Consider the following 7,123-nt stretch of genomic DNA (forward strand, 5'->3'; position numbering starts at 1 on the left):
TGTTTTTGTGCCAGTACCATACTGTCTTGCTTACTGTAGATTTGTTGTATAGTCTGAAGTCAGGGAGCCTGATTCCTCCAACTCCATTTTTCTTTCTCAAGGTGGCTTTGGCTATTTGGGGTCGTTTCTGTTTCCATGCAAATTGTAAAATTTTTTGTTGTAGTTCTGTGAAAAATGCCATTGGTAGTTTGATAGGGATTGCATTGAATCTGTGGATTGCTGTGGGTAGTATAGTCATTTTCACAATGTTGATTCTTCCAATCCAAGAACATGGTATATCTCTCCATCTGTCTGTATCGTCTTTAATTTCTTTCATCAGTATCTTATAGTTTTCTGCATACAGGTCTTTTGTCTCCTTAGGAAGGTTTATTCCTAGGTATTTTATTCTTTTTGTTGCAGTTGTAAATGGGAGTGATTCCTTAATTTCTCTTTCAGATTTTTCATTGTTAGTGTATAAGAATGAAAGAGATTTCTGTGCGTTAATTTTATATCCTGCTACTTTATCAGATTCATTGGTTAGCTCTAGTAGTTTTCTGGTAGCATCTTTAGGATTCTCTATGTATAGTATCATGTCATTTGCAAACAGTGACAGTTTTACTCCTTCTTTTCCAATTTGGATTCCTTTTATTTCTTTTTCTTCTCCGATTGCCGTGGCTAAAACTTCCAAAACTATGTTGAATAATAGTGGTGAAAGTGGGCAACCTTGTCATGTTCCTGATCTTAGGGGAAATGGTTTCAGTTTTTCACCATCGAGAACAATGTTGGCTGTGGGTTTGTCATATATGGCCTTCATTATGTTGAGGTAGGTTCCCTCTATGCCCACTTTCTGGAGACTTTTTATCATAAAGCGGTGTTGAATTTTGTCAAAAGCTTTTTCTGCATCTATTGAGATTATCATATGGTTTTTATCCTTCAGTTTGTTAATATGGTGTATCACATTGATTGATTTGCATATATTGAAGAATCCTTGGATACCTGGGATAAACCCCACTTGATCATGGTGTATGATCCTTTTAATGTTCTGTTGGATTCTGTTGGCTAGTATTTTGTTGAGGATTTTTGCATCTATGTTTATCAGTGATATTGGCCTGTAGTTTTCTTTTTTTGTGACATCTTTGGTTTTGGTATCAGAGTGATGGTGGTCTCGTAGAATGAGTTTGGGAGTGTTCCTCTCTCTGCTATACTTTGGAGGAGTTTGAGAAGGATAGGTGTTAGATCTTCTCTAAATGTTTGACAGAATTCACCTGTGAAGCCATCTGGTCCTGGGCTTTTCTTTGTTGTAAGATTTTTAAACAGTCAGTTATTTTTTTTTTTCGTGGTACACGGACCTCTAACTGTTGTGGCCTCTCCCGTTGAGGAGCACAGGCTCTGGACGCACAGGCTCAGCGGCCATGGCTCACAGGCCCAGCTGCTCCGCGGCATGTGGAATCTTCCCGGACCGGGGCATGAACCCGTGTCCCCTGCATCGGCAGGCGGACTCTCAACCACTGCACCACCAGGGAAGCCCTGTTGTAAGATTTTTAATCACAGTTTCTATTTTAGTCCTTGTCATATTTTCTGTTCATATTTTCTATTTCTTCCTGGTTCAGTCTTGGAAGGTTGTGCTTTTCTAAGAATTTGTCCATTTCTTCCAGGGTGTCCATTTTATTGGCATAGAGTCGCTTGTAGTAATCTCTCATGATCCTTTGCATTTCTGCAGTGTCAGTTGTTACTTCTCCTTTTTCACTTCTCATTCTATTGATTTGAATCTTCTCCCTTTTTTTCTTGATGAGTCTGGCTAATGGTTTATCAGTTTTGTTTATCTTCTCAAAGAACCAGCTTTTACTTTTATTGATCTTTGCTATTGTTTCCTTCATTTCTTTTTCATTTATTCTTATCTGATCTTTATGATTTCTTTCCTTCTACTAACTTTGGATTTTTTTTGTTGTTGTTGTTCTTCTTTCTCTAGTTGCTTCAGGTGTAAGGTTAGGCTGTTTATTTGAGATTTTTCTTGTTTCTTGAGGTAGGATTGTATTGCTATAAACCTCCCTCTTAGAACTGCTTTTGCTGCATCCCATAGGTTTTGGGTCCCCATGTTTTCATTGTCATTTGTTTCCAGGTATTTTTTGATTTCCTCTTTGATTTCTTCAGTGATCTCTTGGTTATTTGATAGCGTATTGTTTAGTGTCCATATGTTTGTATTTTTTACAATTTTTTTTCCTGTAACTGATATCTAGTCTCATAGCACTGTGGTCGAAAAAGATACTTGATACGATTTCAATATTCTTCAATTTACCAACACTTGATTTGTGACCCAAGATATGGTCTACCCTGGAGAATGTTCCATGAGCACTTGAGAAGAAAGTGTATTCTGTTGTTTTTGGATGGAGTGTCCTATAAATATCAATTAAGTCTATCTGGTCTAATGTGTCTTTTAAAGCTTGTGTTTCCTTATTTATTTTCATTTTGAATGATCTGTCCGTTGGTGAAAGTGGGGTTGAAAGTCCCCTACCATTATTGTGTTACTGTTGATTTCCCCTTTTATGGCTGTTAGCTTTTGCTTTATGTATTGAGGTGCTCCTAGGTTGGGTGCATAAATATTTACAATTGTTATATCTTCGTCTTGATCATTATGTTGTGTCCTTCTTTGTCTCTTGTAATAGTCTTTATTTTAAAGTCTATTTTGTCTGATATGAGAATTGCTACTCCAGCTTTCTTTTGATTTCCATTTGCATGGAATATCTTTTTCCATCCCCTCACTTTCAGTCTGTATGTGTCCCTAGGTCTGAGTTTGGTCTCTTGTAGACAGCGTATATAGGGGTCTTGTTTTTTTATCCATTTAGCGAGTCTGTGTCTTTTGGTTGGAGCAATTAATCCATCTACATTTAAGGTGATTATCCATATGTGTGTTCCTATTACCATTTTCTTACTTGTTTTGGGTTTGTTATGGTAGGTCTTTTCCTTCTCTTGTGTTTCCTGCCTAGAGAAGTTCCTTTACCATTTGTTGTAAGACTGGTTTGGTGGTGCTGAATTCTCTTAACTTTTGCTTGTCTGTAAAGGTTTTAATTTCTCCATCAAATCTGAATGAGATCCTTGCTGGGTAGAGTAATCTTTGTTGTAGGTTTTTCCCTTTCGTCACTTTAAATATGTCCTGCCACTTCCTTCTGGCTTGCAGAGTTTCTGCTGAAAGATCAGCTGTTAACCTTATGGGGTTTCCCTTCTATGTTATTTGTTGCTTTCCCTTGCTGCTTTTAATATGTTTTCTTTGTATTTAATTTTTGACAGTTTGATTAATATGTGGCTTGACGTGTTGCTCCTTGGATTTATCCTGTATGGGACTCTCTGTGCTTCCTGGACTTCATTGACTATTTCCTTTCCCATGTTAGAGAAGTTTTCAACTATAATCTCTTCAAATATTTCTCAGACCCTTTCTTTTTCTCTTCTTTTTCTGGGACCCCTATAATTTGAATGTTGGTGTGTTTAATGTTGTCCCAGTGGTCTCTGAGACTGTCCCCAATTCTTTTCATTCTTTTTTCTTTATTCTGCTCTGCAGCAGTTATTTCCACTATTTTATCTTCCAGGTCACTTATCCATTCTTCTGCCTCAGTTTTTCTGTTATTGATTCCTTCTAGAGTATTTTTTATTTCATTTATTGTGTTGTTCATCATTGTTTGTTTGCTCTTTATTTCTTCTAGGTCCTTGTTAAAGGTTTCTTGTATTATCTCCATTCTATTTCCAAGACTTTGGATCATCTTTACTATCATTACTCTGAATTCTTTTTCAGGTAGACAGGCTGTTTCCTCTTCATTTGTTTGGTCTCGTGGTTTTTACCTTGCTCCTTCATCTGTTGCATATTTCTGTCATCTCATTTTGTTTAACTTACTGTGTTTGGGGTCTCCTTTTTGAAGGCTGCATGTTCATAGTTCCTGTTATTTTTGGTGTCTGCCTCCAGTGGGTGAGATTGATTCAGTGTCTTGTGTAGGCTTCCTGGTGGAGGGGACTGGTACCTGTGTTCTGGTGGGTGGGGCTGGATCTTGTCTTTCTGGTGGGCAGGACCACACCCGGTGGTGTGTTTTGGGGTGTCTGTGAACTCAGTATAATTTTAGGCGCCCTCTCTGCTAATGAGTGGGGTTGTATTCCTGTCTTGCTAGTTGTTTGCCATGAGGTATCCAGTACTGGAGCTTGCTGACCGTTGGGTGCAGCTGGGTCTTAGCGTTGAGCCAATGATCTCTGGGAGAGCTCTCGCCGATTGATATTACGTGGGGCCAGGAGGTTTCTGGTGGTCCAATGTCCTAGACTTGGCACTCCCACCTCAGAGGCTCAGGCTGAACACTTGGCCAGATCACCAAGACCCTGCCAGCCACACAGGTCAGAAGAAAAGGAAGAAAACAAAAAAACAAAAAAAACGGAGAACCCTAGGATAAATGGTAAAAGCAAACCTAAACAGACAAAATCACACAAAGAAGCATACACGTACACGCTCACAAAAAGAGCAAAAGGAAAAAAACTCAAAAAAAAATTACAATTAAACATAAAAAAAGAGGAGGGCAACCAAACCAATAAACAAATCCACCAATGATAATAAACCCTAAAAACTAAACTAAGATAAACATAAAACCAGAAACCAATGAGACACAGAAAGCAAACCCCAAGTCTACAGTTGCTCCCAAAGTCCACTGCTCAATTTTGGGATGATTCATTGTCTATTCAGGTATTCCAGAGATGCAGGGTTTATGGAGTTGATTGTGGGGATATAATCTGCTGCTCCTGAGTCTGCACAGAGAAATTTCCCTTTCTCTTCTCTGTTCACACAACTCCTGGGTTTCAGTTTTGGATTTGGCCCTGCCTCTGCATGTAGGCCACCCTCAGGAGTCTGTTCCCTGCCGAGACAGGAGGGGGTTAAATTAGCAGCTGATTAGGGCTCTCTTGCTCACTCAGGCCAGGGAGAGGGAGGGGTACAGTAGTCATAATTGGAATGTGGGTTGGGCCTGGAGTGGCAGAGGCCAGTGCGACATTGCAACAGCCTGAGGCATGCCCTGTGTTCTCCCAGGGAACTTGTCCGTGGATCACAGGACCCTGGCAGTGGCGGGCTGTACAGGCTCCTAGGGTGGGTGTGGATAGTAACCTGTGCTTGCACACAGAATTCTCGGTGGCAGTGGCAGCAGCGTTAACAGTTCATGCCCATCTCTGGGGTCTGAGCTAATAGCCGTGGCTTGCACCTGTCTCTGGAGCTCGCTTAGGCGGTGCTCTACCTTCTGTGGGCACGTGGGGAAGGGATCTCCTTTCCTTGCACACCCCGAAACAATGGCCTCTTGCCTCTTAGGCAGGTCCAGACTTGTTCCCGGACTCTCTCCCAGCTGGCTGTGGCGCACTATCCCCCTTCAGGCTGTGTTCAAGCAGCCAACCCCAGTCCTCTCCCTGGGATCTGACCTCCAAAGCCCGAGCCTCAGCTCCCAGCCCCCACCCGCCCCAGCAGGTGAGCAGACGAGCCTCTCAGGCTGGTGAGTGCTGGTTGGCACCGATCCTCTGTGCGGGAATCTCTCTGCTTTGCCCCCCGCACCCCTGTTGCTGCGCTTTTCTCTGTGGCTCTGAAGCTTTCCCCCACTTCACCCCACCAGTGAAGGGGCTTCCTAGTGTGTGGAAACTTTTCCTCCTTCACAGCTCCCTCCCTCTGGTGCAGGTCCTGTCCCTATTCTTTTGTCTCTGTTTTTCCTTTTTTCTTTTGCCCAACCCAGGTACGTGGAGATTTTCTTGCCTTTTGGGAAGTCTGAGGTCTTCTCCCAGCATTCAGTAGGTGTTCTGTAGGAGTTGTTCCACATGTAGATTCATTTCTGTTGTATTTGTGAGGAGGAAGGTGAGCCCAACGTTTTACTTCTCCGCCATCTTGAAGGTCTCTCTCCAACATTTTTTTTATCTAGTCATCTTTTGATGGACACTTACGTAGTTTCCACCTTTTTTTTTTTGCTGTACTTGGGCCCCTCACCGCTGTGGCCTCTCCCGTTGTGGAGCACAGGCTCCGGACGCGCAGGCTTCGGACGCGCAGGCCCAGCGGCCATAGCCCACGGGCCCAGCCGCTCTGCGGCATGTGGGATCTTCCCGGACCGGGGCACAAACCCGCGTCCCCCGCACCGGCAGGCGGACTCCCAACCACTGCGCCACCAGGGAAGCCCAGTTTCCACCTTTTGTCTGTTGCGAATGTTGCAATGACCATTGGTGTGAAAGTATCTATTGGAGGCTCTGACTTAAATTCTTTGGGATATATACCTAAGAGTGGAATTGCTGAGTCATATGGTAAATTCTATGTTTAGATTTTGAGGAACTGCCAAACTTTTCCGCAGCCACTGCACCATTTTATGTTCTCACCAGTAATACACGAGGGCTCTAATTTCTCCAAATTCTCACCAATACTTGTTATTTTTCCCTTGGCTTTTTTTAATAGCCATCCTAGTAGGTGTGAAACGGTTGCTTATTCTTTTTAAATATACTTATGAACATCAATGATGTTTTCTGGAAACATAAGCAATAACTTCTATCATAAACCTCAGCAGAAGCAAGCAGGTGGACACAGCAGCAACAGCATTGCCAACATAATCATAATGTTTTACTTTTCTAATAATGCTAGTAAAAAAATTAAAAAAAGGACTTTTTAAAAAAAGTGCTTTTGGCAAAAAAGGTATGCTCAGTTTTTTAAAAAAACACAATAAATTCAGTAAATGCCAAAGAATATAAGACGTCACCCCAAATTTCATCACACTAAAGTAATTATTATTACCATTAAGAACTCCACTCCAGACATTTTTCCAGTAAATGGGTATATGGGTAAGAAGATAGACATTTTATCAGATGGGAAGGCACATATATATTACTTGGATATAACATTTAAAAAACTGAAATGAAACTAACTACCAAAGCTGAGATAACTACAATTTTACCATGAGATATTAGTTCCTAAATGATGCCACTATAATTAAAGTAAGTAAAAAACATTAAGAGGTGGGAGTTATTATGTTTCTCTTAACTCCATGTTTCAACTTTAGACAGTATCAGTTGACTCCTTGCAATGAGAAGTGAGGAAATCAGCTTACTTTCCAGTGCCTTGAAAATGTTTTATATGTCGAGGCATATAACATTTAGAGACTACTCT

This window comes from Leucopleurus acutus, assembly GCF_964270905.1.
Source record: "Leucopleurus acutus genome assembly, chromosome: 6".
In the NCBI taxonomy this organism is placed as follows: domain Eukaryota; kingdom Metazoa; phylum Chordata; class Mammalia; order Artiodactyla; family Delphinidae; genus Leucopleurus; species Leucopleurus acutus.